We start from the raw sequence: 16723 nt of genomic DNA on the forward strand, positions 1-16723 counted from the left end.
CTACCACTACATACAAAACTCTCAAAACGTAGACTGTGAGGTAAGCAACTAGAAGACAGTGCTGTACAACGCCGATGTCCAACTCAGTTACAATGCCAAAATATTCAGCATCCTTTTCTCTAGCCAGTGCTGTAAGGAATACTCCATGGTGACAGTGACCTGTTGTCAGAAGATCCTTAAGAACTTTAACCACTACACCTCTGTCCCAACACCTTGTATGTAGTAATTTTGGTTCTGAAGCCAAGATGTAGCTTTCATGTGACTTTGTAGCCAATCTTCCCTCGTGTTGCTGAGCTCACAATCCAGAGAATATTTACACACCCAATCAACTATGATCATTTTGATCAATTGCTGAAGTTGGTTCACTAGTAGGAACCTCCACATCTTCAGGAAAAGAATAATTGCTATGCTGGTCCAAGCAGAGTGAGATATTGCTCTTAGAACTTAATGTTGCTCAAGACACAGACTGGGGTAGCCATATAAATACAGTGGCCACAGGAGCCGGTCATAAGTTAAGAATACTGCAGTGAGTAATTATCTTCTGATTCCCCACAAAAGACAGAAAAAACATTGACTATCGAGATAGCTTGTCTCCCAGCAGAAATTTTTAGAATAAAACCAATGTACTGCAGATGCTAGAGATCAGAAATAACAATAGAAAGTGCTCAGGAAATTCAGTCAGTCTTACAGTATCTGTGGAGGGAGAAACAAAGTTAATATTTCAAGTCTGATATAATTTTCAAGGGTCTTTTTGAACTCAAAACATTAACTCTGTCTGTCTTTCTCCTTAGATGGTGCCAAATCTGCTGAGTTTCTCCAGCATTTTCTGTTTTCATTTCAGATCTGCAGCACTGTAGCATTTTGCTTTTACTTAAGCCAGTTCTCTTCCAAGTATTCCAGCCTTGACAGTTCTGCTCTTCTTTCTAATGAGATTTCTATTTGAACATTTCAATGTGTTCAACCTCATTGCTTTCTGTTTTGTTACTACTATTTGAGAAGGTGTTCACCATGGGCTGGTGTTGGAATCAGGACTGGCAGCAAGGCAGTGGGGTCAGATGCGGAGTTGGGGAAGGGAGATTGTGTCCAGTGGAAAGGAGGATTGGGTGCAGATTGAGATGTGGATATCATGGTCCTGGGGGTCATTGGCTCCTGGGGTGTGGGCTGTTGGGTTCCATGCAGGCTGTGAGCTAAGTTAGGGCCAATGTTACTACCAAATTGCCACATTCATACCATGCCTTGCAAGTGGAAATTCTATATGGATGTTTTGAATGAGCTCAAGTAATTACGTTCAAAACAAATATTTTTAATATTATTCCTTTTTATATTTTCTTAGGCGCAGTACAGGAAACTGGTGCTAGACCCTTCCTCAAAACCATTGTTGCACTGCAGAAATATAAACTGTCACAAAATCATCCATCCTGGAATTGAAATGGCTTGGATTAAAATTAAAAACACAAGTCACCCGGAAACTGGCTTCAACTTTTCCAGAAACCAAGAGGCAAACCAAACTGTGAAGCATGACATAAGCATTAATTGAGCTGTTTAATTACGGTCTGTTATTTCAGCAAGGCATAGAGCCAGAATATGAATGATTAGCGACTCTATGCCATCTGTTGATCTATGTTTAATAAAAATTGAAAAACCCAGTGAATCATTTCCTTCAGCGATGTGGGCTTTTTAAAAGGTGTCAATTGGTTTCTTTGTACAGTTCAGTCCTGAAGAGTACAGTGAAAAGCGTACAAAGTCACCATTCTCCAGCACCATCTTGGTCACAAAACCAACATTAAAAAAACAGGAAAAATAAAACAGAACTTAAATGAAAGAAAACAGCCCACATCTTCAAGTTCCATCACAAAAAGGGTGTATGGAATGTTCGACAAGCCTGTAAGTTTCATATCGATCACTGGCAGGAGTCGTATTCTACTGCTGCTGCCATGTACTGCGATCACTGGGAGGAGCTTTGCCGCCACCACTGCTGACCCTGATCGCTGAAGTAGTCGTGACCTTGCTGCCACTTCCATTGCTGCCTCAGACCGCCAAGAGGCTGCAGCCATTCCGTGCACAGCCTGCTCTCGTTGCTGTGCCGATGCCAATGACCCTGCCACAAAAGACTTCAAATAAAAGAAACAGAAAAAGAGCAAAAGAACAAAAAAAAAAGCAGATAGGAGTAGACGAATCCCAGGCACAGGAGCCCCAAGGAGCCCTGCTATTCTGCTTCCATCTTGGTAGCTGTAGGAGAATATCCAGCACTGGTTGGCAACAACAACAGCCAGTGATGCTTCTATATTAGATTCCCCACAGTGTGGAAACAAGCCCTTCAGCCCAACCTTCGACCCTCCGAAGAGTAACCCACCCAGATCCATTTCCCTCTGACTAATGCACCTAACACTATGGGCAATTTAGCAGAGCCAATTCACCTGACTTACACATCTTTGGACTGTGAGAGGAAACTGGAGCACCCAGAGGAAACCTACATAAACACAGGGAAAATGTGCAAACTTCACACAGATAGTCACCCGAGGCTGGAATCGAACCTGGGTCTCTGGTGCTGTGAGGCAGCAGTGCTAACCACTGAGCCACCATGCCGCCCATGCAGTTATACAATGTGTAGAAAACAGTTCAGAGATCTGACCACTACGATTGTGAATGTTAACAATTTGGCCTGAATATTGCTCTTCATGGCTAAGTTGGGGTACATTGAGTTCTTTGGATGCATTTCCACTGGGAGACCTAATCAGATTAGGTCTGATTAGGTCACTGTCCCTTACCGAATATGCCTCATTATCTACCTACCTCACCCATGGTGTCTCTCATGTCCAATTCTATCCCCATCTTACCACATGCTGTACCTGGAACAACTTGCAGAGATCAGCTTAAAGACCAGCATCCCTGTGCCACCTTTAAAATGCAGCGATGTAACTCGGCAAGCACTGAGATTTTGAAGCTGCCCTGCTTGGTCAAGGACATTTACAACAATGTCTGAGAAGGGGGAGATAGTACCTTTTCCTCAGAGGATGAATAGAGTAGGCCACGACACTAGAGAATGGCAGCCTGGTCTGAAGTTGCCACCTGGGTCACTGCCATCCCCACAGTGCAGAGGAATGGCTAGCAGTGTCTTAGGAATGTCAGTGACCTTTTCTGCTGTGCTAGGGGAGGAGCTACATTTTTCTCTCCAGTACAGCAGACTCACCCAGTCTCTGCCACTGCACCCAATTCTCACCAAGGCTACCACTCTCACTGTTCCCTGCAACATCTTCCTGTGGTCAATCTCAACACTGCTCCTCCAAAATCCCCTACAGGCTGCACGGCCTCTGAACAGCTTACTCACTTACTTGTGACATCACACCAGCATTTCCACTATCTCCACAGAAAACAGCCAGCTCCACCAGCCAACCAACTCCTTGACCTTTCAGGACTAAAGAGGTTTTAGAGGAAACATTGATAAGGCTGCCTCATGCACCCCACCAGCTCAGATACTGAGATCTCATGGGAATGTTAGCTTTATAGAGTGTGAGCACAATCTGGCGAGCTCCTCACAGAAACAGCTCCCCATAGTTGCCCAAGGAAGAAATGCATCAGATGACTGGCATTCAGAGGTCTGCTAGAGACCAGTTACCTGTTCAGCCCCAGACAGGAGAGGGCCCTCAGCAATCAGAGGCCTTGTCCTCACGCACAAGGAATGACAGACAGGGCCTCATTGTCCAGGCGCTGCAGCAGTGCAGTGAATCATATGCTGTCTGGCTGCATCCATGGACAGGTTTGCAGCTGCCATGCAGAGCCAGGCCCACACCCAGGGACAGCTGGAGAGGAACACATAAATCGAAAGGACTGAAGGTATGCTGGCAGGGGGCAGAGTATCTGGCAAGCACTCTGCCCTTCTTCACACCCAGAGGAGGAACCACACATAGCCCTCCTCAGAAGTCTCCATTCAGGACACTCCAAAGGTAACTGGCCCCTCCACCTTCACTCTGCCTGCCCCCTTCTGACCCTGACCCAAGGAGGGTCAGCTTATCTCTGACAAGAAAACCCTTGGCATGTCTGGCCTGTCCAGACACAAGCTGTCCCCAGGATCGACTGAACAGACCTCCAGGGCCACTGCTGAGAAGAGTCCCTCCACCCAGGCTGTGAAATAACAAACTACCCAAAGATGTAGTGGAGGAGAAAGGAAGCAGAAAACGTGTTGAGGCACTTTGATGGTACAGATGATGGTGCACTGTGTATTATTTGACACAGATTTTATAAATGGTACTGCTCTGACCTTGCATTTGGTTGCTTGGTTATCTGTGTAGTCCTGAACCTAACTGTCCAGCATGAGGCATAACTTATGGCCTTACAGGATGGATCATTGATTGAAGTGACTGTTGAGGGACAGCTACAGCATCTGGAAGCAAGAGGAAGTGGGCATACTACCCCTTATCCTTCAATATCATTCTTCCTTCCCTTGGCTTCTATATTGATGTTGGTGTGAATGATGTGGTCAGCAATGTGTGAGGCAGGGAGCACACAGGAAGCCAATCCATTCAAATCCCAGGGATTAGATACCCCACAGGTCTGTGTCCTCTAAGAGCACGACTATAAGAGTAACCTTTTCCTTTAAATGGCCTGACATTGGTTTGTCTTGCAGACTCCTCCCTGACAGTTTGAGACACTTGCCCCTCCCGGACGGAGTTTGATCGCAGCCAGTTTCTTCCCTATCGCACACTTTCGATTTCCAGCCCAATGGAAGTCCACAGTGAGCTCTCCTCACTCAGTGACTTCCAGCATCCACCTGTACCTGTTGGTGAGTCTGCAAACGTCAAGATCCTCTTCCTAATAGCTCTATTTGTAAACACCTAGTTTTCACAACTCCCGTGGCCCAGAGCCCCCCCCCCCCCCACCAACCCGTCTAGATCAGCCTGCACCTGCCCATCTTTTCCATATGGTGTAACCATGCCAGGTATGGTCATTCACTGACCCCCTTCCTTATTGAAGCCAGGGTAGTCCTTACTGTGGATGGGCTTCCCTCCTACATGACCCTTCCCCTTTCCACCCACACCATATCCCCCACCCTTGCAAATTCAGTAGTTCCCACTTCATTATTGTTATCATCCCACACCCCAGACTGCAGCCACAATCCCCAGCAATAACTCTCCAAGTCTCCTTCCGGTGGCTGTGGCATCTTTACCATATCCCTGGCACCCCCATTTTCTTTTGCTTCTGTGGTTGGAACTGAATGACTGACCATGGCCCATCTGTTTCAGCAACCTAACCACACAGCCCTGATAAGAATAGACCAGGCATCTACTGCCTGGGAACCTCTGTGCCAACTTAAGCCCTGCTCCATTGTGGAGATACAGAAGTGGTTATGAGCCACTGCCTGGACTGCAAAGCTACAGACCCCGTGATTGAGATCCCCCTGACCATGGTCCATTTCCAGGACTGGTATAGGGCACTGCCCTTAATTACTATGCCAAGATCCCCGATTGATGGGCACTACCTTGGACTTCGATGAGACTATTACCCTATTTGAGACATGGCTACTGTGTGGTGTGTTCGCTGTATAAGCTGCTGGCACATGGTGCGGTTGTAAGATTGACATTGCATATTGCCACACAGCAAGATATATGCCCCCTTGATTGAGGACTCCTGCCAACAAGGCAAATTGCCTGGTGCTATACCTGTGCTAATTGGCACCACAAGGCAAGGCACAGATGTTGTGAGCATACAGGTAGGCACGAATTAAGTGAGTGCTAAAAGAATATTATAGAGGCAAGTTAGACTGCTAATAAGGCATATTAATTAATAACAAGCAATAATCGCTCTCAATTGAGAAACATGCCACATTATTTATAAAAGATGGAGTGAAATGTTCCTGACATCGAGATAGGTCTCCCTTAACTTCTCATCTGATTCTCCTACAAATCCTACCATAGCTCATGTTACACAGATCCCTGCCTAACCTTAATCCTATAAGGAGCCACTCATGGTGTCTCTTAACATGGGAGGGCCACTCTATAATCTCCCATGGAGGATGTGAGAACCATCAGGAACATGCCAATGGCACCTCACATCAGGCATTCATGTGAGCATCCTTTGCAGGTTTGGTGGAAGCTCAAGCATTTGAGCAGTCTCTGGGATATACAATGAACAGAATGTCTGATTGAATAGAAAAGACTCTTTGGTGGGAACAATCATCTTCTACAATATTGCCTTCCACAGATTACTCAAGTGGAAAAACTTTCAGCTCTGTGGGTGAGAGTGACATAACAGAACATTTCTGCACTTCTGCCCCTCCAAACTAATACCCACAGTGGCATCTCCAGGCTAGCTCTGCTAGATTGCTCTGGCAGCAGCTGAATTGGAGCAGACATTGGCCAAACCTCCTCACGCTGTTGAGCATATGGAGACCATTGTCTATAAACAATGAGGCTCTGTACATAAGGAACAACAGCTATCTACCATCTGTGACTAGACCAGTAAGTAAGAACTTTGTTGGTGTAGCAGACTGAAGAAAACTTCTCTAAAGAATACGACCATTGGGGTGATCACCTGAATATGAAATACTTGGAGGATTTGGAATGCCACTGTTTGACTTTATTACCTTTGGAACTTTTATAATGGTTTAATGTGAGCCTCTAAGACGTTTTGCTCAGAATATCATTTTTAAATGGTTTGAATCTCCACAGCATAATGGAGAGAATGATGAAAATGGTGTCAATGGCTTTCTGCAGGAGCACTCTTTGTAAGTGGTCAGCAGGCAATGAGATGCTCAGAATGACTGAACTAAAAACTGAGCACTGATACCTCTTAGTACAAGGTGCTTAAGTTCAGTTGGTGGATGGCTGGTTTGCAATGCACCATGATGCCAGCAGTGTGGGTTCAATTCCAACACTGGCTGAACATACCACGAAGAACCCTCCTTCTCAATCTCTGCCATTGCCTGAGATATGATGACCCTCCGGTTAAACCACCACTGGTCATTTCAATATGATGAGAGAGCAGCCCTGTGGCCTGGTGGGATTTTTTGATTTTATCTGGGCAGGTTGGTTATAGCTTAGCTGGCTGATTTGTGATACAGACTGATTCCAAATGTGTGGGTTCAATTCCTGCACCAGCTGAGGTTAATATGGAGGACTCTCCCTCTGCATGAGACATGATGATCCTCAAGTTAAATCACCATCAGTCATCTCTCTCTCATGAGAGAGCAGCCCTACAATCTGGTCAGACTATGGTGACTGTACCTTACATTGCAGGTGCTCTGACTCTGCTTTTCTGACATTGGGATGAAGAAGCATTGTATTGGTGCTGCTTGGAAAAGGTTTAGTTCAAAGCTAATCCATGTTTTTGCTTAGAAGTGCTTGTTTCTGACACTGGGTATGGAAAATAGAAAAGTGCTTTATTCCTCAATGTTGGTTTTACAGAATTGAGCACAAAATTATCCAAGTGCACAAGTTTAATTCCTCAACACTTCTCCAAATGTAAGAATGAATAAAAGATTGCCTGTGATGAAATTTTGTCATTATTCTCCAGCCATGTACTTCATACAGTCAGCTGTGATATCACGTCTGTGACTTTCTTCCCCATATGGTTAAAATTAAGACAATTAATGAAGTAGTGTTGAATTAACTCATCATGTTTGGCAATTTGAAGCCACCCTTTACAGGAAATATTCTGAAAATGCAACTCGCTAAAAATAAATCCTTCCTTATATTCACAATTTTCAGTTAAAGAATGTGGCATGTTGGGAGATCGTTACTTTATCCTCATTGATTTACTGACAAGCCTACTGTCAAGTTAAAATTGTCCACAAAGTTAAAATGCTAAATATACAAATTACCTTCTGGGTAATTCTGTACATTTTTCTTCCTTATGAAATTATAATTAATTCAACCAATAGAGTTTTCTTGGAACCTGACAGATTAGTTGATACATTCTTACTGGATAATAAGGTGAACACCCAGAAAGTAAATATAAATTATTCCAAACACAATGTTGAATTAAGGAATGTAACATGCTAAGATTTTTGTCTATATCAAACACACCTTGTAGATATGAGACATTTCTGCATTTAATGAGGGGAATTTGCTCTCAATGCAAACATGAAAACCATTTGGACAGTAAGGTATAACAAATTGTGAAGAAATGATTAGAGACCAGTTAATAGTTCAGAAATAATTAGCATGATAAATGTACACAAGAGCCTTGAAATGTTCACCTTCTTCCTCAACCGATGATTCCCTAGCACCATTGTTGTTGGTGCCCTCAGCCGGGTTCGACCCATCACCCGTGCTTCGGCCCTCACCTCTTCCCTCCCACAACAGCGATAGGTTCCCCTTGACATTAGCTACTATCCCTCCGGCATCTACATCCAGAGGATCATCAGTTGCCATTTCCACCACCTTCAGTGAGATGCTACCACCAGGCACATACTCCCCTCCTTTGCCAGCCTTCTGGACATCCCTCCGGGACATCCACTTTTCAATCACTCTGAACAACCCCCACCCACAGCCTCATGGCACCTTTCCCTGCAACCGCAAAAGGTGCCTGTCCATTCTCTTTCTCCCTCCTCAGTAGCCAATGGCCAAAGCAGCGCTTTACGTGCACTTCACAAACTCAAGTCTAACACATTTGCTGCTCACAATGTGGTCTTCTCTACACTTATAAATCGAAACGTAGACTGGGTAATCACTTTGCAGAACACATACATTCTGTCTGCAGAAAAGATCCTGAGCTTCCAGTTGCCTGCCATCTCAGCACAATACTCAGGTCCCTGGCCAACATTTCAGTCTCAGGCTTGCTGCAGTCCTGTAGGGAAGCCCAACGCAAGCTGGAAGAACAGCACTTTATTTTCTGCGTGGGGGATCCTGTATCCCTCTGGACTCAATATCGAGTTCAATAATTTTAGGGCTTGAGCCATGTCCTTCCCCTAAATCCCCACACATCAGGACTTATTAAGACACAGTCAGCTACAACACACAACCCATTGTTAGCCACTAACTGTCCCCATTAATACCTATTCACCCTCCTAGCCAGATCGTTAACCAATCCTTTGTCTATCCAACTGTTCTTCTCTCTGTTTGGACTCTATCCCTCCCTATTGTTTACTCTTTACCCTCTTCCTCCATTCTATCTTCTGCATATAAACCAACATTTTTCCAGCTACCAGCAGTTCTGAGGAAGGGTCAATGGATCTGAAACATAAACTCTGGCTTTTCTCCACAGATGCTGCCAGACCTGCTGAACATTTTTAATAATTTCTGTTTTTTTCACAACAGTTGCATTGCGCAGACATTGGCCAAATCTCCTCACACTGTTGAGCATATGGTGACCATTGTCTATAAACAATGAGGATCTGTACATAAGGAATAACAGACATCTACCAAATCTGACTAGACCAGTAAGTAAGAACTTTTTGGTGTAGCAGACTGAAGACAACTTCTCTACAGTATATGACCATTGTGGTGATCACCTGAATCAGAAATACTTGGAGGACAGTTGAATGTTTGGAATGCCACTGTTGGACTTTATTACCTTTGGGACTTTAGTAATGGTTTAATGTGAGCCTCTAAGACTTGCTCAGAATATCATTTTTAAATGGTTTGAATCTCACAGCATAATGGAGAGAATGATGAAAATGGTGTCAATGTCTTTCTACAGAAACACTCTTTGTAAGTGGTCAGCCGGCAATGAGATGCTCAGAATGACTGAACTAAAAACTGAGCACTGGTACTTCTTAGTACAAGGTGCTGAAGTTCAGTTGGCTGGATGGCTGGTTTGCAATGCAGCATAATGACAGCAGTGTGGGTTCAACTCCCACACTGGCTGAACATACCATAAGGAACCCTCATTCTCAACCTCTCCCATTGTCTAAGATATGGTGACCCTCAGGTTAAACCACCACTGGTCATTTCAATATAATGAGAGAGCAGCCCTGTGGCCTGTAGGATTTTTGATTTTTGCAGGTTGGTTATAGCTTAGCTGGCTGATTTGTAATACAGACTGATCCCAACTGTGTGGGTTCAATTCCTGCACCAGCTGAGATTACTATCAAGGTCTCTCCCTCAAACTCTCCCTCTGCATGAGACATGGTGACCCTCAAGTTAAATCACCATCAGTCATCTCTCTCTCTCATGAGAGAGCAGCCCTACAATCTGGTCAGACTATGGTGACTCTACCTTACATTGCGGGTGCCCTGGATGTGCTTTTCTGACATTGGGACAAAGATGCATAGTATTGGTGCTGCTTGGAAAAGCTTTAGTCCAAATCAGACTCATGTTTTTGTTAAAAAATGTTTGTGGCTGACACTGGGTATGAAAATTAGAAAAGTGCTTTATTCCTCAATGTTGGTGTTACAGAATTGAGCACAAAATTATCCAAGCTCTCAAATTCTACAGTCTCATTTATTTCCTCAGCACTTCCTCCAAATCTGTGATGGAATTTTGTCATTATTATCGAGCCATGTATTTCATGGTGCCAACTGTGAGCTCGATATCGCTGTCAACTGAAATTCTAAAAGATGCCAGAGGTGTCAAATGAACTGGTGATTCACTACTAGAAAAGTAAACTTATTCAGTACAGGGAAAAGAAAAATGTCCGTATGGCAGCTGTGATGATTAACACAATTAAAATAGTGTTGAACTAACTAAACATGTTAAGCAAGGAATGTGAAATGTTGGGAATTCCTTACTTTACCCTCATTGGTTTACAAGCTGATAAGCCTTTATCGAAAATAGTCCAGCCAAATCTCTCTCGAATGGAATATTTATATAAAGATCCTGAGACTGTAAGCAATTAAATGTTTATGTTATCTTAGAGCTACTGCATCTCAAGAACATACCAAAAAGGTTGCATTATTTCAATGATGACAGGCATTAGTTCAGAGATATTGAAATTCTAAAAAAACTCTGAGTGTGGAATTTTCCAGTCAGTGAGATGTGAGCAGCAGTGAGGAAGTTGGAAACTATGGACAGGATGAAATACAAATCAGAATCTCAATGTTGAAAAATATTTTTGAGGTATTCCCTCAAGCCTACAGTGACTTAAGAGTCTTGCTATTGAGTAACAACAACATTATTTCCAAGCATTTGCACTTCATCAGTACCCCAACTCATCTTATTTCAACACCACTTCCAATTATTGTCTCCTTCACCAAGAAATTAAACAGTGCAAATTCCCACCGTATGATTCATGGTGGGTACCTGGTAGGTTTAGGCTATTGAATGCTTAGCCTAACCATCATGCTTCTTCATCCCAATGTCTGCATTTTGCAGGGATATCATCCTCCTCAAACTTTTGGCAAACCACCAGCCTCATCATGTCACCATACCTACTCTCACACCTCAACTCTTCAACACATTACGATGGAGCTCAGGACATTGGTAACTTGTATGTTCTGCAAGACTGGGAGAAAGTGAGGACTGCAGATGCGGGAGATCAGAGTCGAGAGTGTGGTGCTGGAAAAGCAGAGCAGATCAGGCAGCATCCGAGGAGCAGGAGAATCAAGTTTCAGGGATAAGCCCTTCATCGGGAATGAGCTCAGCACGGGATGCATTTTATGGTTCATAGCTTGCTTTCTTAGTCTTACTTACTTTGTGCTGACTTACAGACTGCCAGCCTCTAGTCACTTCACATTACTTTTTTACTGCACACTCACTGATTTCAGCACTGATTCAGAGGCTGCCAGTCTCAGTAGCTTACATCGATTTTTAATACAAAGTTAGAGGCAAGCAGTTTGCTACGGTGGGGAACAGAGTGATGGCAATGGACATGTCACTGTGCAGTGCTGTGCCAATTTGATGGCACATCTGCATGTGCTGGCAGTTCATACCTCAAACACACTGCATATACAACAAGCAAATGTCCATGTGTGAGAGTCAAGGAAAGCAGTACTAGTGAAGTGAAGGACTTTGCAATCAGGAGTATCACCACAGCTGGGCAAGGGGCTTGTTTGATTCCACTACAGGATTTGGCAGTCAGTCTGTTGTTTGGTCCCATCAGAGTCCAGGTATCCATCTCTTTGCAGTCTACAGCTTGGATCATCATCAGTCCTTCAGATCAAGTACAATTATTTCAGAGATTACAGATAGTTGGTTCGTGGTAGTGTGGAACCATCCATGCTAGGGCTGGGCAAGGCTAGTCAGGACTATCTGCTAGACCATGGTCAGCGCTGGTCGTTTAGTCACTACTGTTCTGGAGGCAGTCTATGGAACCCTGGGAAATATGGCCAGCTGAGGTCTGGAGATGGGCTTCATCATATTGGCTTGCTGAGGGAATGGTTAATTGTTTAACATTCTGTTGGTAATCTTGAGAACAGCCCCTAGTTGGTGCAGAGGACAAGTGGATCTTGTTATATTTGCATTCCCTGACTGATCATGGTCACCTCCTGGACAGAATTTAATGAGCCTCTTGGCTGGCATTGGTACTACCCCGTGACTGACCTTAGCCCTCTTCTCCCAGGACTGCTCCCCTTTGTCTTTCTTATCAATTGCAGTAGGTCCTGGACCTTTTGTGTGTGGCTGACTCAATGTTTCATTATCCACCTGATTGAATGGTTGATTGTGAAATCATTCAAGGATATCAAATATAGACAGATTACATGTCATACTGACCATGGGGATAAAAGCAACAGTGAGACAATTCCAGCACCACTCCAATCTTGACTCTAACCTCCAGCATCTGCAGTCCTCACTTTCACCTAACAAACTGACATTGTATGGTGCTAAGATTAGGTATCTGTTAAGGCTCCAGCCAGCATATCATATCTGGGTGCTGTGCTGTGTCTCATGATAGCCAACAGCTTCTTAGGAATCCTGAAGAATCTCCTTTTGATACTTCTTTTCAGGTGAAAGAGAAATATTTTAAAAGGACGGGCAACTATTTTACATAGGGAGTGGTTTATGTGTGGAATGAACTTCCAGAGCAAGTGGTAGATGTGGGTACAGTTACAATGGTTAAAAAATATTTGAATAAATGCATGAATAAAAAAGTGTTTAGAGGGATATGGGCCAAGTGCAGGTAAGTGGGAATAGTTTGGTTTGGGATTATGGTCGGCATGGACTGGTTGGACCGAAGGGTACTATATGATATTATGACCGTACGAGTAACTCCATGTTTCAGAGTGCACATGGACTGCTAAGTTGCTCTGAAATGTTTCAGCATCCTCTGGAGTAGAGTTGAACTTGACAGATTTAGAGCTTATCTCAACAGACCGATATGCTGTGAGAGAGAGTGGACATATGAACTGTCCAGTAGTGTGTATCCTTGAAAATCTGACAGATAAAGTGAACCATCCCCTACAATGATTTGTGAAAACATCGCTTTCTAGTTTCACTTGTCAAAAAAGTGTAAGTGTGCAATGATGTGGGAAATCTTGCAAAATCCCTGAACATTGTGACTAGTCTCAATGGTGTCCATGTTAACATGCAACACCTTAGCTGCTGTCCTTAACATTATGAACAAGGAACAAGATTTGGCCTTTCAATCCTGCTCCACCATTCCAAAAAATGGCATCATCACTGATGTAAATTCAGCTTCATTTTTATCCTATGACCTCTAGTTCTAGACCCTTGAACAAGAGGAATCATCCTTTCCACACATCCACTCAGTATCTTATATGTTTGAATTAAGTCAATTCTGCCTCTTCGAAACTCAGAGGATACAGATTTAGCCTGTTATAGTTCTTAATGTCTGAGGCTATCTGCAGTTAAGGAGTCAATAGCTTGTCACAGAGAAGCAATGCTTGGTCATTTCAACTTCTTTCATCCTGAGGATCTATAAAGAGACTGCCCATCTTTCACTTATCATTTGAAGATGAGAGCATCTCAAACAGGTCTGACAGTAAAAATTACATTAGGGTGGACATTTAATCAGTGCCAATAGTTACAAAAGTGAAAGTTTATTTACAATCATGTCTCAACTCCCTCTACATCTAAGTGTAGTCCTGACTTCAGCAGCAAAGGTGGATGGAATCTCCTTTGTGATTTTTCCTGTTGGCTGGAAAACTTAGGGGTTATCCCCAGTTGGCTGAGAGTCTCCAGCTCAGACACACACTCGCTCTCCTTCATTTGAATTTCTGAAATCTTAAGGATCACAGGCAGTGGAGAAGGCAAAGGGCTGAACATTCCTCTAAAGTATCTTGAGAGGAAGCTTCTGGAGACACTGTCTGATGTTCCTCCTCCTCCCTGTTGGTGCCTCTTGAGGAAGAGGCAACTGGAGTAGGCTTGAGGTCCTTTGTCTCCCACATACATTGTCATTGATGCTGAGCAATTATGGCTGGTGAAATGAAGTATAGGTCCATGCATAAATCTAGAAGACACCGAGTGTGCTGGAACTGATTCTGTAAGGCAATCTTCTTCCTGTCCAATGTTCTTTGGCCCAGTTTACTGAGTGCCTCTCACAAAAGTGCCTGGTATTGCTGTGCCTTCCTGTGCTTGGGTGTGTCTTCTGCCTAGGGCTGAGCAGGCACCAGATCTCTGGCAGTCTTCGAAGTGCCAAACGTCTGGGGAGTTTCTCTCTGTGAAGATATGGTAGTGATGTGTTCAACAAACTGTGCTTCTAAGTCTAAACTAAATAAGGAACCAATGTAGGTGGAAGAGTCGAAGCCGGTGGAGAGTGTATGTAAAGGCCTTGCTGGTGCATCCTCTGAGAGCTGATTGACCTCTTCCTCAGAGGTGGAGGTAGGACTGAAAATCTCTGGCATTGCCCACTTTGAAAAGGCTCGCTGAGTGCAACTACTGCCTCCGTATGAGAGGAAATCAATTGTCTAAGAGGAATAAAAGCTGTGGACATTAAGAATACATTTGCAGTGGTGTTAATGGGAGAGCAGTGCAGCACAGCACAGTAAGGCTTATTCAATTGGTTTATCATTGAGGACTCCTTGACCCTATATCAGTAGTCACGCTCTCTGGCTAATTCCAATACTTTCTCTTCACATGCAGTGTGGTATGATAAAGGTGGGTTTTCCAATCTGTTGTACTTAAGGAACGTTCACTTACATTTCTGCAATTCAGCTGCAAAAGCCCCTGTTAAGAAGTATTTCAAATTTCTCAACACAATTCCTCTGGACATACAGTATAAATCTATAAAAGCAATGATAAAAGTTCACGGACAACTTTCAATTTGGCTGGCGGGGAAAGAATAATGTTTCTATGGTGTCATTTGGATTGGGAAATTGAATTTGGTACTGCACATTGAGGGTTTGGTTGCAATCACAGCCATCTGAGGGTGACTTGAATGTTTGTGTTTGTGGCTGACAGTGGGTGTGTAAAGTAGAAAGAAGTTTTCATTTCTTAGCTTCCTTCAGCTGAACACAAAATTCTCTGAACACACACATTTAACATTCTTGTTTATTTTCACAGCAATTTTCAAATATAAAATTTATCAGAAGATTAATTGCTGTGAAGCATTCTGTTATTATTCTTTACTATATTCCACACAGAATATGGTGGTGACTGGTGAAGACTTCAAGTTCTGTACTAATCAGGCATCGTGACCTAAACACATTTTAACTTTTAATGCGGAATGGGCAATGACTGTATTGCATTGGCAGAGCATGAAAATAGAAATTCAAATTGGGAGAGATTTCAGTTAATTCACTATCATAAACTAGCACACAAATTTCAAATTGTCCACAAAGTTAAAATGTTTCTTCGAGGTAATTCTGTAAATTTTTCTTCCTTACATGACGATAAGTACTGAAATTGATAGTGTTTTTGGAACCTGACAGGTTAGTTGACAATTCTTACTGGATAAGCACGTGTGGGCGGCACGGTGGCCCAGTGGTTAGCACTGCTGCCTCACAGCGCCAGAGTCTGGGGTTCAATTCCCGCCTCAGGCGACTGACTGTGTGGAGTTTGCACATTCTCCTCGTGTCTGCTTGGGTTTCCTCCAGGTGCTCCGGTTTCCTCCCACAGTCCAAAGATGTGCAGGTTAGGTGAATTGGCCATACTAAATTGCCCGTAGTGTTAGGTTAGGGGTATGTGTGGGTTGCGCTTCGGCGGGTCGGTGTGGACTTGTTGGGCCGAAGGGCCTGTTTCCACACTGTAATGTAATCTAAAAGTAATGTAATTTAAAAAAAGGTGAACAGCCAGAAGGTAAATATAAATTGTTCTATACACAATGGTGAGTTCAGGAATGTAGCAGGATATGATTTTTAATCAAGTCCATCGCCATAGCTGATTGCTTATTTTGTCTATATCAAACACATCTGGTTGTTAGGTGACATTTCTGCATATCAATGAGGGGAATTTGCTCTCAACCATCTTGTTTCAAAAACAAACTTAGATACTATTTTGGACAGTAAGGCATTACAAATGGTGAAGAATAGATTAGAGACCAGTTAACAGTCCAGAAATGGAGAGCACGATAAATATACACAAGAGTTGTGTAGCACGGACATTTTGATAAACAATTAACCTGCTGCACTTACGAACTACACAGTCAGCACGGAAAATTCATTTCAAAGATTATTGGATGCACCCACGCTACCCATGATGTCTAATGGTTGCAAGCATGATGCCGGAGGGGGAGTATTGGAGGGCTACAGCGCAATTTAAAGGCGTGCCTTTTCAAAGTGGGCAATGCCAGAAATTTTCAGCCCCACCTCCACCTCTGAGGAAGAGGTCAATCAGCTGTCAGAGGATGCACCAGCAAGGCTTTCACCTCCACCGGCTTCGACTCTTCCACCTACATGGGTTTCTTATCTAATTTAGACTTAGAAGCACAGTTTGGTGAACACATCACTACC

At 43.5% G+C, this 16723-nt stretch overlaps 1 protein-coding gene across 3 annotated transcripts in view; it reads left to right on the forward strand.

Annotated features, from left to right (window-relative positions):
* LOC148141886 (phosphatidylinositol-3,5-bisphosphate 3-phosphatase MTMR4-like) overlaps nucleotides 1-1655 on the forward strand; it is a 186230-nt gene extending 184575 nt beyond the window's left edge. For all 3 annotated transcript variants that reach the window (XR_015752364.1, XR_015752365.1, XR_015752367.1), the window contains one exon: nucleotides 1334-1655. The gene's annotated coding sequence lies outside the window, so the exon portion shown is untranslated. The remainder of the gene's footprint in view (nucleotides 1-1333) is intronic.
* Nucleotides 1656-16723: the final 15068 nt, after the last annotated feature.

Source organism: Chiloscyllium plagiosum, unplaced genomic scaffold (assembly GCF_037043375.1).
Source record: "Chiloscyllium plagiosum isolate Xiang-an unplaced genomic scaffold, Cpla_swu_hap1 HiC_scaffold_31, whole genome shotgun sequence".
In the NCBI taxonomy this organism is placed as follows: domain Eukaryota; kingdom Metazoa; phylum Chordata; class Chondrichthyes; order Orectolobiformes; family Hemiscylliidae; genus Chiloscyllium; species Chiloscyllium plagiosum.